The sequence below is a fragment of the Antechinus flavipes genome, chromosome 5 (assembly GCF_016432865.1).
Source record: "Antechinus flavipes isolate AdamAnt ecotype Samford, QLD, Australia chromosome 5, AdamAnt_v2, whole genome shotgun sequence".
Lineage (NCBI taxonomy): Eukaryota > Metazoa > Chordata > Mammalia > Dasyuromorphia > Dasyuridae > Antechinus > Antechinus flavipes.
The window spans coordinates 172,138,760-172,163,819 of record NC_067402.1 but is presented as its reverse complement, the minus strand read 5'-3'; the positions used below and the strand labels follow the sequence as shown (position 1 = coordinate 172,163,819).

The 25,060-nt window shown below is 34.1% G+C and overlaps 1 protein-coding gene across 1 annotated transcript in view; it reads left to right on the top strand.

Annotated features, from left to right (window-relative positions):
- Positions 1–25,060, top strand: part of BMAL2 (basic helix-loop-helix ARNT like 2) — an 89,241-nt gene continuing 64,181 nt past the window's right edge. Inside the window, exon 1 of the mRNA XM_052000969.1 lies at positions 1–287. The gene's annotated coding sequence lies outside the window, so the exon portion shown is untranslated. The remainder of the gene's footprint in view (positions 288–25,060) is intronic.

The following is a 25,060-nucleotide window of genomic DNA, read 5'->3' as shown; positions in this document are numbered from 1 at the left end:
TGTGAAGCTTTGCCCGCTCCGGTGGCTGGGTTAGGGAAGGAGAAAAGCAGGAAGGGGCGCAGCCTGCTGCAGAGGCTGCCGCTGAGCATCCCCGACGCAGCCCCGCAGGTGTGCCTGCAGCCGCCGCGCGGCTGGTGAAGCCTCCTCGGGAGTGTGCGGGACGGATTCGGGGGCTCCTCCATGCAGCCGGCCGGAGGGCTCGAGAACCAGCCGGCTGGCCCGTGCTATGGCTTGGGGAGAAGAGGCTGAGGCTGCGGGGAGCCAGCCCGGCGAGGCTGCCGCTGCAGGTGAGTCTCTAAGTGAGACAGACTGGCGGGCTCGGGGCAAGCCGACAACCGCTCAGGGAAGAGGGGGAGGTGGGGGGAAATCTGAGAGTTTAGCCCCCTCCATCTACCCGGAGTTAAGACCCGGGTAGATGCTACTGCCGCCGTTGCAAGCTCCTGCTACCCCAGTGTAGGGGATGGAAGGGCTTGCCAGTTCTCATCGCTCCTTAGGATACCTGCTGCAGATGAGAATGAAGGAATGATATGTAAGTACATTTTGCCTCCTTCAAAAAGGGAAGACGAACTCTGGTTTGTGGTTTGTTGTTGTTGTTGTTGTTTAATTTGTAAAGGCTGCCCTTTTGGGCTCAGTGGCAGGATACATGCCCGAAAGGCACGAGGGAAGTTGTGTAGGAACTGCTTTTGCAGATTTAAGTGTATATCTTGCCCTGAGGATCATGCCCGAGAATCCGTTCCGTTATTCCAGAGCAAATCTTTAGTCACAGATCTCCTACCTTCTACCCTCTTTCTGTCTGTCATTTTGAATGGTCTATTTGGATTCTGCTGGCCCCCTGCCATCATCATTCATAAAAAAAAGAATTTTTTTTCCCTTTTGTCATTCTAGAACACAAGAATAAGGATCATTCTCTCCTCCTCCTGGCTCCAGAAACTAACCAACTTTGAGACTGAAAAACAGGCAGGAGAGCTCTAGCTCACAAACTCCTTTAAAGAAATGAAAAAAAAAAAAAAAACTATTTCTTTCCCTATATTCTACTGTCCCAAGAAACCTAAACCAAACTACCCTTCCCACACTCCTTTGTTATAAGGGAAAAGATCAAAGGATTAGAATTGCAGGAGCTACCTAGTCAATCCCTTCTTGTGGTTGAGGAAACTGAAGCCCAAAGGAATTAAATGACAGAAAGTAACAGTCAGGATTTGAACCTAGGACCTCTCATTCTTTAATATCAGTGCCTCTTTCACTGTACAATGCTGATAAATTGTCTTTCAGTGCTTTTATTGTTGTTAAAAAAACTTTTGGGAGGGTCATACAGAGTTTTCTTTCATTTAGTATAATTATGTGGACCCTCTATTGGGTCTGTTATTGAAAAGGATGGAACCATCATTGTGTCTGCTATTTAAGATAAGTGGCAGAGAAATAAAAAGAATTATAGAGTTTATAGAAAAAAATATTTAAATAAAAGTGATTAGGTTTATGAAAGCTTTACTTATTAGAGTTAAAATATATAGAATTATTTGCAGAAATAGATTGTGAGCATTCTCAGAGTGGGAAGTTAGAGGCTTCCAATGTTTCCAAATTCCCACCATCAAAATATACTTTACCATGTGTTTTGCTGAAGAATGAGACAATCCATTACTTAATTTATAGCACCAATTTGTTTTTACTTAAGACTGGTCTCCTGATAAAATATTTGTCTAGACTTGTAAAAATATGTAACCAGTTTTGTCCAAATCCAGGGGGCATTTGGATTCTTTCAACGTATGCTAATCCAGATGAGTACAAATTCTAGATTAAATCATATGGCCTAGCCTGAATCTTAGGGATAAGGTGCCCTTAGCTAAATTATTTTCATTATCATAAACATGATTGTTCAGTTGAAAACCAAATGTGAAGTTAGAACATGTTTAAAATGATCCTTCTAATTGAGCTTAGGAAAATTTCAATACTATACATAAATAGTGAGTTGATGGCTACCATAATGAGAGGTCAAACTTCTGAAAGACTGAATGAAACAAGCCAATTTGCATCTTATTCTATCACCACCTCCATTCTCTCTCTTTTTTTTTAATTCCAGGGCCCTGTTTTAAATTGATCTAGCTCAAAAGGTATTCACCTTGTTACTGAGACAGGATTCAGATTGGCATTGTATTTCTTAATGGGCCAAGCAAGTCCAACTCAACCCTTCATTATCCATATGTATGAGATCCTTGAAATATCAAGTTAGTTTTAAGGCCAGTCTGAGGACTTGAGCCTCATCTTGGGCAGTACTGGGTTGGTGCTGGGTAGAATTTTAGTGGTGAACTCCTGTGCCATCCAAAGTATCTCTGTAACTTATCAGACTTCCAGGAGTCTTTCACATTGGACATGACTCAAAATTGATTTATTCTCTGTGGTTCTGTGGGAGATTCCAATAGATCCCTTGGGCTTGATATGATTTACATGTACAACTTTAAACAAGATTCAGAACAGAACTGGGTATCTGAGAATTTTTGTTTTGTTTTGATTTTTATTTAGTTTTATTGTTTGTTTGTTTTTGTGAAGATTTGTAATAGAGAAGGAAACTAGTTGGCACAATGGACAGACTGCTAGTCAGGAGGACTTATCTTCCTGAGATCAAATCCAGCCTCAGACAATTATTAGCTGTGTGATTCTGGGCAAGTCATCTAACCCTGTTTTACCTCAGTTCCTCATCTGTTAAATGAGCTGGAGATAGAAATGATAAACTATTTTAGTATCTTTGCCAAGAAAATCCCACATGAAGTCACAAAGTATTGGACATGACTGAAATGCCTGAACAATAACAACAAATGTGATGTGATAAAGAAAAGTTAAGACCTAAAACTATAAAAGATTCATCTAAGATATGATGCCTACACAAAATTTAATTCATTGTATTACATGAAAGGCAAAAAATACCCAGTCTTGAGTCTAAGAAAACTTGCATGGGTTGAAAGTCCCATTTCTAGTATACTGGATGGGACCCTGGACAAATCACTTAGCCTCTCAGTATTCTAGACAACTCTACATTTCTTTTTTTCTTTTTTTTCTTCTTTCTTTCCTTCCTTTTTTTAAATTTTGGAGGCAATTTCTGAAAGACTGAATGAAGCAAGCCAATTTGCATCTTATTCTATCACCACCTCCATTCTCTCTCTTGCCCAGGGTCACACAGCTATTAAGTATGTGAGACTGGATTTGAACTCAGTACTTCTTGACTGCAGGGTCAGTGTAAAATTATATACATTTTTGCATTTGGGAGAGAGTTCTTCCTCACCTAGGAGTTCCAATTAATGAAATCACAGATCTAACATCATCCTATATTACTTGACAGATACACTCAAGATAAACTAAAACTGTCTGTAATCTTACTTAATGGTCTTCCTCCACCAAACACTTTCAAACTATTTATCTATTTCATCAATTTGAGTGAAATAAAAATGTTTTAAGAAAATTCTGATCTATACCTTCTTATTATTAAGTCCCTATTCCAGAAATCTATTTTAACTTTTTCCATCTACCAAACTACTGAATTTATCATTATATCTAAATAGTCTGATCTTATTGGATCATTTTAGTAAAAAGTCTCAAGAAAGCAAAAGGGCAAGGAAGTATGTTCTGTGCTTGGATTATAGAGCCTTAGGTAAGGAATCTGTAGCCAACAAAAATTCCCTGGGGGAAAACCACAGGTAGACAGTTCATTTGAGAACATTATTTGACAGACTTAAGAAAAACAGAAAGACTGTATATTGCCAAGTGAGGGTGAGTGTCTTCTTTGTAAAGTACTTCAGAATTCCTGGAATTGGGGACAAGACAACATTGAGAAGAGCAGACTAGACTGAGATCTTCTGCTGGTAGAAGAGGGCCTTGAATCTGATGGAAACAGAGCTGCTTTGCCCCTAGTCATTCTATTTTTCTTTTAATCTCCTCTTGGTTTTACTTTGAAGTTCCAGAATGATACCATTTTGCATTGTGGAGTTAATTTTTTTTCATTTTTTCATGGTTCAGCAATCAGAACCCATTTTAATTAACTCTATATAAACTTGTGTTTATGTTTGGGATTCACACCCAGTGCTCCTGTCTTGGTGCATATTCCACAAGTCAAACTAGAATACTCTTACCAAATGTCAAAATCTTAGACTAAGAAGAGATTTTTGAGAAAATCTTATCTCATTCTTTCATTTTACAGATGAAGAAATTAAGCCCTGAAAGGTAAGCGATATGCCCAAAGATATTTCCAAAATGGCAGAGCCAGTATCAGCACTTAAGGCTTCTGACTCAGTCCAGTGGCTTTTCTAAGCACACTATGCTGCCTCTGATTATCTTTTATAGAAATGCAATGAAAATAAGCCTTGTCATCATTTAAGCTGTAAAACAAAATGAGAAACTCTTAAAATGTCATAGTGAGTACATCCAATATTTGTCTTTACTGTGAAACTTGATTCAAATGTTTTTTCCCTGAAAATATTGTTGAAGGAATTATGGATGGAGCTATAAAAAAAAATCATTACTTTTAGTTAAAAAAAAAAGGTGACCTATTTTCTTGATTGAGCTCTACTTTTTATTGTTGATAGTTAAAGGCCAAAGAAGATCTAGGTCATTAGTCATCATCAGCAACAAATTGGACAAACATATATTAAGTGTCTATCACATACTAAGCACTATTCTAGGAGCTATGACTACAAAGACAAAAATGTGATAGTCCCTGCTTATTCTCCATATAAGGAAACTGAGTAATAAAGAAATTAAGACATAACTAGTGAATTGGCAGGGCCAAGTTACTTCATCTCTTTGGAACTCAGTTTCCTTATCTGTAAAATGAGATAATAATAGCACCTATCTCCCAGCCTTGTTGAAAAAATCATGTGATAACTGTATTTGTAAAGTACTTAACACAGTACCTGGCATATAGTAAACACTATATAAACATAATCTGTAAAATGGGGGTAATCATATTTATCTCCCTGGCAAGATCATAATGAAGGTCAAGTGTGACAAAGTATTTTGTAATCATGCATCTTAGAAATTTTTCTTTTTATTCTGAACTTACAAAAAGTAGAATATTTTCACATACACAGCAGGATACAAAAAAGAGACTGTGCATGTCTATTTTATATATCACTTCCTTTAAAAACTATAATTTTCATTGATTTGTTTCAAAACTGACCTGTCTATCTGTGCTTCCTTTTGAATTTACTTCTGTGTTTGGCTGTACATTAAAAAATGTTTCCTTCACTCCTTTTTTTTTTTTTCTGAAGGTATTCAGGTTAAATGACTTGCCCAGGGTCACACAGCCAGGAAGTATTAAGTGTCTGAAGCCAGATTTGAACTCAGGTCCTCCTGACTTCAGGGCTGGTATTCTATCCACTGCACCACCTAGTTGCCCCACTTCTCTTCCTTTTTGGGAGAAGAGGGTATCACAACTGCCTCTTCCATCACAAACTAAGAGAAAACCCAGTCATGTATAAAACAAGCAAAACTAATCAAAACATGAAGCAGCAAGATAGCTCAATGGATAGAATGTTAGGCTTGGAGTTGAGAAAACCTGAGTTTAAGTCCAGCCTCAGACATTTACTAGCTGTGCAATCCTTACAATCCTTTAACCTCTGCTTTTATCCACTGGAGGAGACAATGGCAAACCACTCCAGTATCTTTGCCCAGAAAACCATGGATGATGCAGTCCAAGAGGTCTTGATGAGTCAGACACAACAAAACAATAACAAACCTATAGAGGGGTTATGTCCAAAAATGTAGGCCTTTTTGTACTTTGAGTCTATTACTTCTCTATCAGGAAGTGGTTAGCAATGTTTCATCATAAATCCTTTGGAGACATGATTAACTATCACAGTGATAAGAATTTATACTCTCAAAGTTCTTTTTCTTTACTATTGTTGACCTTGTATAAACTGTAGTCATTATTCTCCTTATTTTACTCTGCATCAGTTCACACTACAAAGGATTCTGCGAAATTATCTTTTGCCATTTCTTATAGAACAATACTATTTCATTACATTCATATACTAAAATATGTTCAGACATTTCCCATTAGATTCTAGTTTTTTTCCTTTTCTTCTCTCACACAGAAGGGAAGAAAATCCCCCTCCAGGATAAAGAAATTTGTTTTGCTAAAAAACCGCTCTCTCTCCACCATATTATTCTTCACTTAACCCTATTTGTTTCCTACACCAAATGATTTTGGGATGTGTTCTACCCTCATTTGTCCATTTCAGATAAGAATGAGGTTCATCTGATTCCTACTTTCCCATCCTGTTCTCCATGTTTATATACTCTTCTCATGTATTTCACTTAAAAGTAATAGCAAGTTCATCTCCTCCTCCTTTTCTACATTTGTGTATTCCTTTTACCTATACTTCTCAGCTTTCTCTTTTAAACTGCTCAGGAAAAATAAAAACAACAATCTATATTCAGGTCCTCTGTTTTTCTTGTGTATCTCTCTTGATAACCTTTGAAGACATTAAGATTCTGAAAAGATATGGTGTTTTCTTCCTTTTTTAGAATGTTGGCAGTACTGCATCATGGAAGTCCTTCCCCTTGTTAAAATAATTTACCTTTCTGGATTTCTCTTGATTTTTCTCTTTACTTCCAAAGTTTCTACTCAACTCTGGTCTTTTCATTAGAAAATATTTAAAGTCCTCTATTCCATTACAGATTTATTTCCCTCCCTGTACGATTATAATTAGATTTGCAACATGTTATTTTTTTATTGTAAACTTAGCTTTTTTGTCTTTTGAAATATTGTATTCCAAGTTCTCCTTTTATCTTCAGTAGAACTTGTTAAGTTGTATATGATGCTAACTTTATTTTCTTGGTACTGGAACTGCTTTCCCCCCCAAGATAGTTACAGATTTAACCCTTGTTTGTTCAACATGGGAGCTTGAGATTTGGGTAATGACATACCTAGTATTTTCTCCTTATTTTTTCAGAAAGTGATTAGTAGATTATTTTTGTCTGCATTTTGCTATCTGTGCTTATAACCATACTTTCATACTTCAAAGATCCATATTTTCATTAGTATGAGTACTCCTTCCTTTAAAACAAATCACAACTCCTTTCTCACTTGACAGACTGTCTTCCACACTCACTTTAGTTAAAATATTCATCATCCTGGAGCCATCTTGGTGGTAGGAGTCTCTCCCTAAACCTGTCTTTGAAGTGTCTCTATCTTGGAATAATTTTTAAAGCTTGTGCCTTAAGGCTGGTACAGCTATCAGGAAGCCAGGGTAACCCCCTCTGTCTCATGATGAACCATCAGAGTAGGATTTTAATGGAGGTTTAAAATCATGAAGACTAGTGTAAATGTAATTAATTGTCATGGATAAGCAGAGCAGTCTTTAATACTCATTCTCTCTCTCTCTCCCCTCCTCCTTATTTTTTCCCTCCCCCTCTTTTTCAGAACTCAGTTATATTCATGAAAACACTGATATACACTATTCATTGCCAAGAATCTTCCTTTGGCTATTTTGTTCTTTGACCTAAATTAAACTCTTTAAGGTTTGAAGTAGCAAATAGGTCCAATGCCTTAGGGAGTAAATTGAAATTCTCTTGATGTCAAACCACTTCCTTGAATCAGAACCACACATCCACAACCAAAATGAGAGAAAATTATTTTGAGTCCATCTAAAACTTCACAACTTAGATGATGGCCAACTTTAGATGTACATTGTGATATCATCTTGTAATGTCCAGACTAGCTTTCTCTAGGATCTCTCTAGAGTCTGGAGTATGAGATTGAACACACTCTCATTAGAGTCTCTCTCAAGTCTGCTTATTTCAAGTCCTCCCAGCTCTTATATACCTTAGTACAATTACATCACTATAGCATACTGAGCATATGCCAACTGTAGAACCATTACATCACCATAGTAAGTACTAAGTATATGTGAACTAGAGAATCATCATCTCATTAATCACATTGAGTTAACACCCTGCTGTAAGTATCTTTGCTTCAAGTATACTTTTCTCAAAGTTCCCCAATATCTGTGGTCCTCTACATAATCTCTCCCTATCAAAAAAAGTTTAGCTGTATTTTCCAACAAGTGAATTGTTTTATAGACTTAAAATTGCTTCCTGTCTTCTGCTGTTATGCCTCAGTTTCCCTGAATTGTAATATCTCAGTTTCCCTGAATTGTTCTGCATCAGTTTCCCTGGTGGCAATCTCCCCTTCCTGGCCATTAGGATAGATTATTAGGGATTCAGAGCTCTGGCCACTCTGGCATTCCAAAGAATCATAAACCTCCAGATGGCTTATCTCAAATACTTATCTCCTGGGACCAGACTTCCTGTCTCCTGCTAGACCATCTTCTTCATCCCCGACCTGTCAGAATTAAAAAATTATAATCCTTCCTGGAATTTCCACTCATCCAGTGCTCTGCCCCCCTTGCCTTTGTTTCCCTGATTGCTGGAACCCTATAAAAGTCTCTGGAATTACTTGCTTGTTGCTGGGTACTTTGAGACAAAAGTCCAGTCCAACTGTCTGGGGGTGGAATGTGGGTTCTGTTCAGCCACTAGTCCAAATTTTCTGCTGTTAAAATATTAATAACTCTAATCTCAGTCTTGCCTCCATTTCTCCAACATTACACTGATCATAAAAATTGCTGAAGTATATTTTTTATGGTTCAAAAGTATGGAATTTAAATAGAATCACTTTTTAAAATGTGTATAAAAAATAGTAGCCATTAGGCCTTTGTCAGAGTAATTATCACAGTTTGAAGAGAACCAATTAAAGGAGCTCATATCCAGAGATTTAGATATTAATATTTATTGGTACTGAAATATTTCATGCCACTCCTCCAAATTTTAACCCCCAATTATTTTTTCCAAACATAAAGGCATGAAACTTCTTTTGCATTACAGATACTGAAATATTAGTAAATCAAGATGAAAAATTAATATTCATCAAAACAAAATTAGGTTTGTTTCTGCAAGAAACAAATTAAAGACTAGTACCTCTTAGTGAGAATGTGGAATAATGGTTAGAATTTTGGTATTGAAGCCAAAAATATATTTGGTAAAATCCCACCATAGACTGCTTACTAGTTCTATGACCCTAGACATATGTCCTGGAGCCCGTTTCCCTAGTTGTTAAATAGAGTTAGTATTAGTCTCTAAATCCCAGAGTTATCATGAGACCCAAATAAAATAAGATATGTGAAATGCATCCTAGCACAAGCCAGCCCAGTCTTTAGACTAAATAAGCTATCAGAGAGCACACCAGGCCATTGTGGAAAAAAAAATTACCAATATGAAAGCTAGAACTTTAACGTTCTACATTAGGCTTTCTTTACCTCTCCCCTGGACTATTATAGTAGTCTCTTAATTGTTTCCTTAATTCTATTCTATTCCTGTTCCAATCTGCCTTTCACAAAACTATCTTTCACTACTCTTCCTCAAGAATCTGGGCTGTATGTTTCAAGCTACAGCTTGAAGCTAATTTGAAACATTAGAAAAGAATATATGACTTATGTGCAGTTTTAATGTAGTTTATTTTCAGCAGGATGAAGAAAATGTCTTTTCTCTTCTGATTCTGCTTCCACTCCACTTGCATTGGAGATGCATGCTTGCCAGGAAGTCTACCACCATGTGGAAGATACCCCTATACCTATCTTTTCCTTCTCCCATCTATCCTGCAAGCAGATGGCCAATTGAAATGACTAAGTCACACCTTGTTGCTCCTTTGCTGAAATAGCTTAATAGCTCCCTATTGCTTTTAGAATAAAATAAACTCCTTTGTTTATTATTTAAAATCCTCTATAATCTGATTTTATTTTACCTTCCCTCTCCTATCTTAGTTCATATTATTTCCCATCAAGCAGTCTATGATCCATCCAAATTGGCCTGTGTGTGACAATTTCACCTCTCATGGCCATGACTTTGCACAGATTATCCAATGTGCTCAAAATGCATTTCTTCTCTACCTCTGTCTCCGAGAATCCCTCATTTTCATCAAAGCATGGATCAGATGCAAAAATTCAACCAAGGATTTAGATACTCCTGGCCAAGTTCTCTGTCCCCTAGACCAAGTAGTCTCTTATCCCATATTTATAAGTGGCAATAGAAAAGAGATGTATTTTTTCAGGGATAAATGTTATCTTTATGGTCACATTGTCACTTCATTCTTGGGACTTATTTGTACTAATTTGATTGCCTTGTAGAAATAGTTGTCCATTTGCCTAAAAAATCAGCAACTCTTCTTCCATCTTTTCTGAGGTAGGAACAATAATGATTTTTGATTAACTGTTAATGAACTATAATTTTACTTTGATTTAGAATGCATTACTTTTAATGTTATTTCCTCCCTATTTAGTATTTTTTTTTAATTTCTCTCTAGAACAGAATAATAAGTAGGGTTTCCAGAGTAAAGACAGAGAAGAATTGAACATGGATGGTCTGGACATTTCCTGAAATATGAGTCTTGGGAAAGAACTCACCAATTAGAGGAGAGGGTGCCAGGGTGATTATGTCTTCAGGATAACAAAGCTGTTAAGCACAGAAGTAGACAAGAATCTGGAAGAGAAGCAGGCACTTAAATCTTTATTGAAATGAATTAACTAAAGAACTTAAAGTATCAAAGAAGTGATTTATTTGCATTGGTATCCTTTACACCCAGCATAATAGCTGACACATAGTAGGTTTTTAATAAATACTTGTTGATTGATTAATTATACCACAAACTGAGCTTAGATCATTACTTGCTAGATCTATTTTGTAACATGATAAATTATAAAAGAAAAGATTGACCTTCAGTGTGATTACTGTTTATCTCCTCTGGAAAGATTTTAAAACCATTCAGTGTTTTGTTTGTTTGTTCAGCATCAAAACTGTCATGTCACCTAGAAAAGACATGTATAGCTTATTTTTCTCCAGATGGAGAGCCACAAAGCAGAAGCTTGAATATGAATCAATTAGATAGTTCTCTGATTCAATCTTCCCATTTCCTACTTTCATTCTTTCTTTCTTGACTCTTGTCTTTTTCTTCTTGCATAAAAGCCTGCTCCTATCAATTAAAATCCACCTACTTATGTTGTATTTTTTCTTCTGAGAAGCTTAGGATGTTTCAAGAGAATTGTTTCATTCATTCTCACTACTACAGCCTGGTGAGGGGCTGACATTTGGGCTAACCAAAGCTGTTGAAATATAATCAGATGTGTTATATCATCATAAAGAAAAACCTCTCTCTATCCCTCATAATTTTTGGTGAACATATGTTCCAGGTAGGAGAAAAACTCAGTCAGAATACACAAATCCTTTCTATAAAACCAAAGAGGGACAAAGAATGAAGGGGAAAATACCCACACACTCCACATCCAACATAACTGCATAATGAAGGATTATAAATAGGAAGGAATTCAACACCCAGAATGTTTAAACATGTTCTTGATCTGATTCATGGAGCACATATGCACATGGTCATTAGAGAACATTCATCTCTTAATTTAAGTCTCAGAAGTTCCTCCTAAATAGAAGCAGTATCATTAAATTAGATCATTCATGCCTACAATCTGGGAGAATAAATGGAAATACCCATCTGTATCTAGGGGACACCAAAGACATAAATACTATCTTTGTAGTAGTAGTTTTTTAGTAGTGATAATTATTAGTAATAATTTAGTGGTAAATAGTAAGTTAGATGCAAAAATAATGACCTTTCTAAGAGTTAGACTTGCAAAGAACATAAGATTTTGATCTGAAGGTAGCTGTAAATCACCGATTTACTTCTTGACAGATTGTCAAGTATCTGATCAGCTGATTATTTGATCATTTGCAATCTGTCAGTCTCCAACCAGAAATGGACTATATCCTTCTTGACCTCCCAAAGTTATATGATAGTCATGCTGCTAACCAGGAAAAATAAAATAGAATAAAATAATCAAGTCCAACCGATGTGTTCATGTTCTCTTTGACAGCAAAGAAGCATTAAATTGGAGAGACATCATTTATTTTGTTACAGGTCTCCCTGGCAACAGCATACACCTAGAAAAGTACCAAACCCGATTTTCTGGGAAATAAAATAAAGTCTTGGAGCTTTCTTGATTGAATTCTTCCCACTAGCAATTTTTAACACTAGACAAATCATTTAACTTTTCAGAGCCAGCTTTTCAAGTGTAAAATTAGGAGCTTACATTATTAGTTGGATGACCTATAAAGTCCCTTTCAATGTTCAAGCCATGATCCTGAAACTTTAAATGAAATGTCTCTTCAGGAAGAATATGAGAGTATTTCTGACTATGATTATTACAGTGATTAGTAAGTTCCTTACAACATTTTGTTTCAAGATTTATTTTCTTTGTCTTTTTTGAGTTGAACATCTGTCATCCCATGTTAAGTTCTCCTTTTTTAATTCTTGTTTTTTACAGAATAATCATCTTTTAATCAGATTAGCAAATATTCTTATGAATCATAAGGCATTTTTCCAAAGAGAATTTTGAAGATGCCCCATTTCTGAAATTATTTTTCTTAGAAACTCATAGATTTAATGGAATTATCTTGGACCGACTAATAAATATGGGGCATCCCAAAAGTCTTAGTATAGTTTTTAAGATTTAGTTGCTTTAAAACTGCACTGAGACTTTTAGGACTCCTCGTATTAATTGATTCTGGCCATTGTTCACATTATTATTTCATAGATTCTTACAACTTGTATTTTGATAAGCACTTTAATGATGTGGGTGTAGATCATCTTAATTTAGCTAAATGAGTTCTGTGTTTGTGCTTGCCTATGGAAAAACCCTACTGATATTGATGCTATCTGTCATCATACTTATATTAGCAGAATACTTATATTAATATACTATGTTAACATACTTATATTATTAATGATATAATATATTATACATGATATATTATATAATATATATTAACTATATAAGTATTTTAATATACTTATATAATTAACATACTTATATTAATAGAAATTAGCACAGGTTAAGGAAAAGACAAGAGAGAACATCACATTGAGGATTTAAATCCCATCTTAAACACTTAGGTCAATCTGTCTCAACTTTAGTCTTTTCATCTATCAAATGGTGCTCATGGTGAGGATCATACATAATAATGTCTATGAATATGTTTTAGCAAACTCTAAATTATTATGTAATATCAGCTATTTTCATTATCATATTTATCTTAGAACTAAATTATACTTAAATGTAATTAAATTGGTTTTTGTCTTTGACTAGTTTGGATTTTGATAACTTTGTAAAATGAAGATAATGTTCTTTATCCTTTTCTAAGGCATTTTATTTATATAGGATGTGTTTTAAGGATAAATAATGCTTTGAGCCCCCTAGAAGGATTATGAATCCAGACTTTTATTTCATCCATTTGAGGATAATGAGGAAATTCTCTCCTTCCATGCATATAAGTTATTTGCTCTGCAACTTAATAATATTAGAGAGCTGTTCAGGAGAATCAGGAGGCCCAGATCCTATCCAATATTTGTCAGAATAGAGATCAAACCGAAGTCTTTGTGACATGGAGGTTGGCTCTCTACCCACTATACCAATTGCTTTTCAGAAGATTGGTACCATATAAATTCTTGGGAATATTATTCTAATTATTATTTTTAAATCAAATTGAAATTTAATGTTTGCTTCAGATTATCTATCATATGTTCTGTAGTAATGATAAATGGCATTTAATGAGGATATATGTGGATATAATAATTTGAAAACTCTGTGTTCCTGTCAGAACTCATGGTGATATTACTTAATAGCACAGAAAATCTAAAATTTATAATATAGACCTCTGAAAATTACATGCTTTTCTAATCTGTACAAAAAATATTTTCCCACAAACATGTTTTGTGGTTGTTTCTTAATTCACAACAAGAATTGCTAGTCACTCAATTACCAGTAAAAATATATTTTATTAAAGGAATAGATTTTTGAGCATTTAGAAATTAAAGTGGTGGCCACTAAGCCTAGCTTCATCAAGATCAGAGCATGCGAAAATAACATCATTTCATTTTTTTTAAAGTAGCTAGATGGGTGGATCAAGGGAATGCTATAAATAAAATATATCTGGATTTCAAAAGAATGTTTGAGAAAGTTATATTTTCTCTTGTGGACATGATGCAGTGATGGCCATATGCCTGTGCTGCTCCATAACTTTGATATTGGTCAAATAGCCAAACCCAAATGATCTCTAGTCTGTGATTCTGTGTTAAGTTGGAAGAAGTTTAGTAGAATGTTCTATGTATCTTTTCATTATTTTTATCTTGGTGATTTAGATGAAGGCATCAGAGGCATGCTTGCATATTCGCAGATAACACAAAATTGGGAAAGATAACTAATATCTTTGGTGACATATTTGAGATTAAAAAGAATGAATGTAGGGTCTAAGAAGATGTAATTTAGGGATAGAGAATCGACTTGTAATTTCATCCCAATAAGGAAACTCCTTCCACCAATGTGGGTCAGTATCTCCTCTGAAACTTAGTCTTAGAGATTTGTTTGGGGAAACTAAAAAGTTAAATGACTTACCCAGGGTTACTCAGTATGTGTCAGAGCCTGCATTTGAACCCAGATCTTCCTGGACATCATGTCAGCTTTCTGTTTACTATTTCAAGCTGCCTGTCAAGATAAAATTTACTAGTGATAAATGTAAAGTTCTGTATTTGAGTAAAAAATTATTTTAACAAATGCAATATGGGATGGGCATAATAGTATAACAACATTTCATGTGAAAAATTATCTGGTAGGTAGTGTTAATGGACAATACATTAAAAATGAGTAATTAGTGTGACATCTCAGCCAAAAAATCCTAACATTGTATTAAATTTTGTTAAGTTAATAGTAGTATGTAGTACAATAAGCGTGATCATTACATTGTACTTTGCCATAATCAGATCATATCTAAAAAATTGTGTTGAATTGTATGGCCACATTTTAAAGAAAAGAACAAGAATGTTGAAATGAAGAACCATACCATATGAGGTTCAATTAAATAAACTAGAAAGAAAACACTAAAAAGAGACATAGATACTTGAAGTGGAGTAGAAAGAGCAATAAGAAGAGGCTTCTGAGACTTGATATAAGAAAAAAAATTTTTGAACCATTAGAATTCTTCAGGAATGTCTCTCTCAGGTAAGTAATTGGTTTCACTTTCCTAGGAGTTTTTGAAGTGGAAGCTTAATTATCCCTTATTGGTGATGTCATAAAAGCAATTAGTTAGGTTGACCTTTGCCATTACTTTCAACGTTGAGATTATTTGTTTCTATAAATATACTGGCATTTACCAATATACTCATCATTTGATTTTTCAGTGTTAATATTATTTGATTATATACCATATCACTAAGAAACAGATTATTACTCTTGATCTCCTCATAGAGATCATGGTTGTTTCAACAAAGCCATTTTGTCTGATTCCAAGACCATAATATTGATCATCACTCATTTTGAACACTATGGTGGATTGCTATAGACTCCTTAGCCTTACTCCCCCCCCACTTCTCTTTTTTAGTTAGACTGATACAAGTTGAATATTGCAAAAAAAAAAAAAAAGTTTCCTTTGGGGAAAGTTTAAATTTAGCCATTTAAAAAATGTATGTCTCTAATTGGTTAAATGGCTCATGTAGCTGTTTAAGCTGTTTTTATCTATGTTGTTAGGTTTCTTTATGTATCCAGAGTGATAGAAATTTGCAGATGTAGAAACTCCACTTCAACAACTATGGGTCTACCTTTTTTGTTGGATAATAAAATTTAACCTCTCTAGGAATTGTGTTATGTTATTATTTATTTCTGCCTTAAGCTCTTTTTAAAAATATAGAAAGTATAGCAAATGAAAAAAAATATTATTTATGGAGTATAAAAGTTGTTCTTTTCTCTGGACATTATCTAACTTTTCAAATGTCCTTCCATCATTCCTGCACCAAGGACTGAACACACTATTAAATACCACATTCTTCAGAGAATCAAGATTGCAGGTGGTCCAAAAGGCAATGGAGAGATGCATGGTGAATATTACAGTTTATGATTAATGATGGCTTGCATTCAAGTGGTGATGGCATATAAGTTAATATTTAGGAGATGTATGATTGGGAAAAAAGAGGAGAAACAGTCATGTAGAGAGAATGAGGAATAATAGATCATAAAGCCTATAACTCAAAATTCTAAGAAACCCAGAAGAAGCTCTCAACTTACACTGAGTAGTTCTTACTTAGTCTTAAACTTAGTCTTAAAGATTTGTTTGGGGACACTGAAAAGTTAAATGACTAATTAACTAAAAGTTAAATGGCTAAGAATTATTAAGGTTAAGAAGGCATGGATGGGTTGCAATATTCACAACAAAGGTGATGATGAGATCATGGATCTCTAAGTATTTATGTATAACAAAGGTTAGTGGGCAAAACTGACTTTAGAATAGATCTCTATCAAGCTGGTAGCCAAATATTGTTTTTTTCATAGAAAGGAAAAGGGAAAAAAGCAATATTTGCGTGCATGCTATGTTCCAGTCATTGTGCTAAGTGCTTTACAAATATCTTATTCAAAAAGCATGATGTTACTTTTTTTTTTTCAAACTCAGAAGGATACTCTAAAAGAAACAGTTTCTATTTTTAATCTATCACTAAATCTTTCTGGTTTAAAAAAAAAAACAACCTCAGCACAAAAGTCCATTACTTAACTACAGAAATCCTCTCTTCCAGAAGTTAAGTGGATCTTTTAAAATATTTGTCACTAAATAACTGTTACTTGTGAGATACATTTTATATATTTATATTTGATTGGTATAATGTAGATCTAGATCTAGAAGAAGGAAGTTGTAGTTCAAATATGACTTCAAACATTTATCAGCTGTCATCCCAGGTAAATCAGATCTCTTCTGCTTCAGTTTCTTTGTCTGTAAAAATGGGAATAATAGTAGTATCCATCTCCCAAAGTTGAAAGGACTTAATAAGATAATAGTTGTAAAATACCTCACAAATCTTAAAGCTCTATATAAATGTTGATTAGATCATCATTATCATCTTTATCATCTTTTTGGGGCAGTCATTAATTTCTTTTCTTTGCCAAAGCAATTGGGGTTAAGTGACATACCCATGGTCACTCAGCTAGGATGTGTTAAAGTGTTTGAGGCTGGATTTGAACTCAGGTCCTCCAAACTTCAGAGACAGTTCACTATTCACTATGGCATCTAGCTGCCTCTTCAGTCATCAGTTGCTGAAATGCCAGGCGAACCTCCAGTTCTGCATTTCCATCTATTGAACATTTCTACTTAAATATACTGCCAACACTTGGATTTAACATAAATGGCATGATTATCATACTTGAAAATGGCATCAAGTGGTGAGGGACAGAGAACAAACACACTGGATGTGAGACAGTCAGGATTTAAAAAGATCATGACATGCTAGATCATTGAGCTTAATCAAATTAATTGAAATTAAACAGAAACAAGTCTAAACTCTTGGATATGGATTTAAAAAATAATTTTTACTCATTCGAACTGAGAGAATCACGATTAATCAGCAAGTTGTCTGAAAAAGATCTAAAGGTTATTGGAATACAAATTCAGTATAAGTTAATAATGTGCTGTGGCAACCAAAAAAGTTAATGCCATCATGGGCTTCAATGAGAAGCATAGTTTCCAGGAATAAGGAAGAGATCATTCCACTAGATCTACCTTGGCCAGACTACATCTGGAGTATTATATTCAGTTTTGGGCATCATATTTTAGAAAGGATTTTGATAAGAAGGGAGCATCCAGAAGAAGGCAATTAATATGGCAAAGGCCTTGTGATATAAGGATCAATGAAAGGAACTGGAATGTCCTCAAGGAGGACATATTAATGTCTTCAGATATTTGAAGGCTGCTAACCTTAGCTTCATATGTATAGAGATAATAAGTGAACCCATTGGGGAATGATGAGTCAAAAGAGAATGTATATGAGATAGAAGGATGTCTATCTACCTTGGCATAGAGTAGAGCCCTATTAGATTACATCAAGATAACTCAGACAGTTATTAGGATGTAATTGTTCACTACTACAAGTATAAATATTTTACCATCAAGTTTATTTTACCAAAGGATACTTAAGAATTTTTTTCAGTAGAGTGAAAAACAGAACTATTTATGTACTGGTACTCTTAGTATTATACCTATAATGTCATCAATATGGAATCTTCTGTTACCCAGCACAAATCACAATCTATCTATATTTTCTCATCTATTTCAACCCTACTTACCTTAAGAGAGACCTATAATATTATATTGAAATGAAAGAAATGCCTTTAAAGGAAATATAAATATAAGGTCCCTTCTACCAGCAGTATATTAGAATCAATTTTAAAAGGCTAGCAAGAGAAAACTGTTTTCTCTCTGAGTATTTTTACCTCAGAAATCTAACAAATACTACAAACCAGGACTCGATTTATTTGGTTGATTGTCTAAATTTAAGAAAATTCTAGAGAAAATGTTAATGATGTGGAATTCAATTTAAAAGATTATTGAGGTCTGATTGATAAACAATATACTACTGTTTGCAGCGCTTTAATTCTATACTGAGATCCTAGTACAATTGCTAATAATGAATTATTCTTTCATGTAGGACCATGGCTTTTAATAGATAATTGGCAGATAATTGAATTTATCTCTGTCCTGAAATCACAGAACAGAGCTTACATGATAAAGTATTAAAGTATATAGCCCTGACAGGAAAAAATGTGGCTTGTCCCAACTTTGTCAACCTGTGAACTTGATTAAATCAGTTTTCTTCGCTTCAGTTTTCTCATCTATAAAACAGAACAGCTGGACTTGACTTCCTCAGAGGTCCCTTCTAGTTCAAAATCTATAGTACTAAGGGAAGAATTTTTATGTCAGGTCAGGGAGCAATTTGGGATCATTAAAAGTGCTGCATAATTTCTCAAATGTATTCTTACCTCCCACTTTTCTTATTAATTGTAGGATCATCACAGATTAAACTGCATGTCAGTCAGCACATGATAATTGAAAACTCACTATCCTGTCAAAGAAATACATGTCAGAATATTGTTATCCCTTCCACATTGCATAAGTTAGGTGTGCGGTGACCCTGCTGGCGATGTGGAAAAATCTAAAATGTTTTGATCCTCTTTTTGTATCAGAGTAGAAGTCTAGCTTCTCTGTTTTCTTTCTCTTTTTTTCTTGCCATTATACAATACTATACAAAAATTTTATGCATTTTTGAATTTCTAAACTTTTTCTGTCATATACTGGCCTTTACAGATTGTCAGACTCCCATTTAATTCTTATATTGAAATCAGAGTGTGGAAGGGACAACTATATAAAACAGATCCCTCACATTGGCTAAAAATGTTGTTAATTTAATACAATTCCCTTTTCTAGGTTTCAGTTTGCTTAGTTATGATTCAATTTCATTTGTTGTCTAAAATTAGATTTATTGCCAAAGGAAAAAGAAGAATTTGTTTTCTAGGAAAGAAAATTAAAGTTGAATCTTTAAGGAGAAATATAGAACAAACGAAGTATCATATTTCAATTTACAAAATTTAGGAACTGAGAGTTGGGAAGCATGAGAGATTATTTAATCCAAGGATTCTTAACTCTTTTTTGTGTTATAAACCTCTAGCATTTAGGTGAAGTCTATGGACTCTTGCTCAGAATAATATTTTTTAAAACGTAAAATGCACTACATACAATCACAAAGAAAAGTACAATTATATTGAAATACAGTCATCAAAATATTGACAAGACAAAACAAGAGCCTAGAACTCAAATTAAGAGCCTGTGATCTATTCTAACCTCGCTCCCTTTCTTTTAAAAAGATGAAATAAAATGAAGTTTAGGGAGTTTATAAGGTGCATGGAAGCTTATAATTAGAAGCAAAGTGTCTGCCATACCACTACCTCTTTTAACACTTAAAAATAAGTATATGTTCTGTTACTCAAAGGATAAGAGAATAATCTTATTTTGTTGTGTATGATCAAAATCAGTTACAATTAGGCAATTCTCTGTCCTGATTTAATCTAAGAAGTATAGAAAAATTCTGGCTACTTGCAGTGGAAGTACATTAAAAAAAACAAAATGGTTTGCTAAATATACAAAGAGAGTTTTTAGGTAAATAAAATGGTTCTGTCCTGATTTAATGTTTCCAGAAAGGATCCATTGTATTGAAAGCAATTTGACCATTATATAATGGTCTTTTACTTGTTCAAGTGGTCTCATGTTTTACAGAATAAATACTCCCTTTTTAATGTTCTTGCTTCCCTTTTTTTTTAGCATGTTTATATAGGGAGGAAAAAAGAAAATAGCTGTCATTTAAGTAATATAATTCAGATTTGTTGTTTTTTCTATAATTCATTTTCTGAGGAAACTAGTTTAATATTTTGATCTCTCTCCTTTTGCCAGATTGTCCTGAGAAGGCATATGTGACATATACATTATTACTTTTAAAGAAAAAAAATGGGGTAATTCCAAATTTGTATTTCTTTTTTTTTAATTTAAATTTTATTTTATTTAATAATAATTTTGTATTGACAGAATCCATGCCAGGGTAATTTTTTTACAACATTATCCCTTGCACTCGCTTATGTTTCGATTTTTTTCCCCTCCCTCCCTCCATCCCCCCCCCAAAGATGGCAAGCAGTCCTATAAATGTTAAATATGTTGCAGTATATCCTAGATACAATACATGCCAAATTTGTATTTCAAACAAAGTAGTGTAAATTGTCTTTTTTTAAAATTTAAAATGGACTACACTTTCTTTCCTTCCACTCTTAGTATGCCTATCTGAAAGCTTTCTGTGTAGAAACAGATTCAATTCAAAGTTCTAAAGATTTTAGGTAAAACCAGATATCTAAAAAAAAAAATGACTGACAATGTAATCTTTACATAAGAAAGTCAGTGAAAATATATTTGCTAGCAATCTTTCAAAAAAAAGTTTAAACTCAAAATGGAGGGGAAGGAGAAAAAACAGACCTAATATATCTGCTGAGCCAAACTGCAGGGAGAAGGAGGAAGAGGAAAGAAGGAAAGAAAAAGAAAATGAAGATTTTTCATTAGTAGAGAGGCTCCAGTAATTCACAGGGAATAAAAGCTAAAAATTAAACAATTATTGACAATTAATTACCTACCAATTAAACATTAAAACCTAAATAATCTCAGTATTGGTAATAAGCAGCATAAAATAGTTTAATTCAAGGAAGTAAATGTCTTCTCATAGTTATTACTAACTTGAGAAATTCAAAAGTGTAAACACAGATACTTTTGATGAGTAGAAGAAAAAAAGAGCTAGTTAAAGAGACTAATGGAAAGTATCATCCAATATGTTTTAATAAGACATACGTAAAAGTATATTATAGATACAAAGTATCTGTATAGATACAGAGATAATCCATAAACTTTAAACAAAATTGTCAGTGACCCAAAGGACAAGGGAAAGATTCATGATGGGTGTGAGCTGCCTATACTATATTTTTGGTAATAAGTTTTATGCACATGGCATAAGGAATCTCATGGGGGAAATCTGTGATAAGCTAAGAAGGTCGGCTATTCATGTACTGAGATGAAGGATAACAGATGGATTTTCCCAGTGAAACAGTTGATGTGTTTGAGGTTCAACCCCAAATAAAGAGATTGATGAAGGCACCAAATGTTGGGATTAAATCATGTGAAGAACTCACAATAGCCATTCTCTTTGACAAAAAATAGATTTATTTAGGAGAAGAGGTTATAGACAAAATGAAGGAGTACAATAGGTACTGGTAAATATGAAATAGATTTGGGAGAGTATATAGTTAGACAGGAAAGTGGTTTTAACAACAAGGGAAAAGACAAGTTTCCTAGTGAAACTCACAATCAGCCAGGATAAAGGGAATATACCATGAGCTAGGAATATTTATTAACTAGCAGGCTAAATTCATAAAGGAGTTTAGCACTCTAAAAAGAGTTAGCTGTAAGAAGGAAAAGACATCATGAGCTATAGTTGGGGAATGAAAGAAAAGATGCCATGAGGTATAAGGGAGTGTTGTGGAGAAAATCACCACGAGACAGAACCCATGGTAGGCTAACCCAAAAGAGATTCAGCAAAGATGGCTGAGCCATGGACAGATTTATAGGGAAAATTTAACCTCAGGGGTTTGACATTTCTTGGCTTTCTGTGGAGTTACACAAAGTCTTTACAGAAATGGGACTGTAAGGCTGAGCTGATTCCCATCAATGCCTATCCCTTCTTGCCTCAAAGAGTAATTTTATCAGTGCTTCAGGCTTTCTCTGTCAACCCCAGTGACCCAGGACCTCATCAAAACGATAGACATGAAATGTAAAAGAACTTCAAAGTAGAGTTCTTGGATCATCTATGGAAGAGCTGTGAATGATAAAAAAATGAATGAAAAAAACATAGATGAGTTGGTCTATACAGATGAAGGAAATGTCTAGATTGATGAGATCATAAATCTGCTGGAACATATAGAAGATATATAGGAAAGGCTAAGGACTGGTGACCGAAGATAAATTCAAAAGAATAGCATCAGGAGTACTGAAGTTTTGAATGAATTGTGACTGATTATGAATGTTAAGACCTAGAAGGATTTTTTTAGCCCTCATCTATAGAATGAAGAGATTGGTTTAGATTGACCTCCAATTATCTCCAATAAATTTCTAAATCTATGATCCTGTGATATGACTATTGCTTAGAGTACATGAAATACTGATATCTAGACAATAGGAAAGATCATAGACAATTCTGTTTTCTTTTCAGTGTAGTCTGGTGATTAAAACCGACTACATTGTTGTAGTCATTGTATATATTGGCTCTGAATACTTCACTCTGCATCAGTTCACATAAGTCTTCCTTTGCTTTTCTTTTTTTTCTCTGCTTTTCTGTATTCATAATTCTCATTTCTTAAAAAACAATAATATTTCATAAAATTCATATGCCACTAAATTTATTGAGACATTATGTAATTGGTGGTCATCTATTTGTTTCTAGCTCTTTTCTACTGTAAATGTGCTGCAACATATATTTTGGAACATAATTTTCCTGGGGCCTTGCCGTAAGTTCTGTGAATCAATATGTATGCCTTTTTTAGGATAGTTCTGGGTTTTCATAATGGCTGGATGACTTCCCAGTTCTACCAACAGTATATTAGCATGCCTGTTTCTCCATTCTCATTCTTGTCCTTTTGCTAGATATAATGTGAAACCTTTTGAAAATGGTTGATAAATTTTGTCCTCTTGTCCATTGGAAATTGGATTATATATATTTGTATTTTTCCTTATATGTTTTGGATATTAGATTTTTGACAGAGATATTTGAAGCAAATTTCTCCCAAAAATAATTCTTATTAGAATTGCATTGATTTTGATAGTTATGTTTTAAAAAAATATATTTAGTAATCTATAAGATGAAATTTAATAGGAACAAATTAAAAGTCTTAAGATAGTTTGAAAATTTGACTTGAACAAGATCAGAGAGTCTTGGTTAGTTAGAAAGCTATTTTAGTAGACTGCATTTCGTAGAATTTAAAAATAATTATAATTGATATTTATGTAAAACTGGACAATTTACAGAGCCTATTATACAGATTATTTAATTTGGGCCTTAGAAAAAATGTAAAAGGTAATTAGCTCCATTTTACAGATGAAGAAACTGAGTCTTAGGTTAAATAACTTGTCCATTGTCATTCAATTTGTATCAAAGGCAGAATATGAACTCAATTTTCCAGATTCTGGGTCCAGAGTTCTGTTCTCTTTATCAATCTGCCTATCAACAGTGTCATATGGCAGACAAAAAAGGCTAATACAGTGGGTTTGCATTTAGAGAAGCATAACTTACAAGCATAGAGAGATTATTCTCCCTCTGAACTCTGCCTTGAGTATTGTTATCAAATCTAAGCATTTTATTTGAGTCTCACCACATTACTACCATATTCAATAAACTCCAATGGTTCCCTATTATCTCTAGATTACATAAAATTTTCTCTGTTCCTTACTGAAGGCCCTTCACAAACTTACTCCAATCTACCATTACAGCTTTCTTATATATTATTCCCTTTCATACACTCAGTGTTCTACTGAATTTTTCTTGTTTCTCACCAACAATATTCCATCTCTCTTTTCTGTGCTCATACTGGCTATCTCCATGCCTAGAATGTACTTCTTCACTTCTCCCTCTTCTGTTCCTCGGTTTTCCTCAAAGCTTATCTCAGGCACTACCTTTTTTTTTTTTTTACAGGAGGCCCTTGCTGATTTCTCCCATCTATTAGTGCTTTCCTCAAATTACTTTATATTTATTTTATGTACATATACACAAATGACTTCTACTTACACATGTACATATTTTTCCTCTAGCAAATGAGAGCTTTTTTGAGGGTAGAAATGATCTCATTTTCATGTTTGTATGATACAGCAAGTGCTTAATAAATGATTGTTGACTGATTGCTTGTTTCATCTACTCTAAGCAACTGTCTTTTCTATTCTTTGGTTCTCATTACTTCCCAAAATAGTTCTGAAAAGAAAAAGAAAAGAAAAAACAACAACAACCTGTTTTGTTATTCTTGGCCTTACCAGCCCATTACACATTCTGAGATGTTTCTAAAGGCTCATTCTATACTTTTTTTTTTCTTGAGGCAATTGGGATTAAGTGACTTGCCCAGAGTCACACAGCTAGGAAGTGTTAAGTGTCTGAGGTCAAATTTGAACTCAGGTCTTCCTGACTTCAGGGCTGGTGCTCTATTCACTGTGCCACTTAGCTGCCCTCATACTATACTTTTAAAAGAAATTTAGTTTTTACTTTCTGAATAAAAAGGTAGACTTTGAGACCTGCACTTGCTTCCATCTTCTGTTCATAGCTTTAAAAAATTAATTTAAAAATAAGTTAATTGGTGATTTTTATTTGTATATACATCTCAATGTCTTTAGACAACTTTCATTCCCCCTCCATCCCTTCCCTCCCTCTCCTTCATTGGAGTCATATTCCTGGGTCTTTAGAATTTCTTGAGTTGTCCATCCCTTTTGATCCCATTTCTAGAGAAGATTAGGACATAAGATACTTTTTATTCTTATCAATTCTGAAATGTATGTCCCCAAATCTAGGATTTTTTCTCTTTGA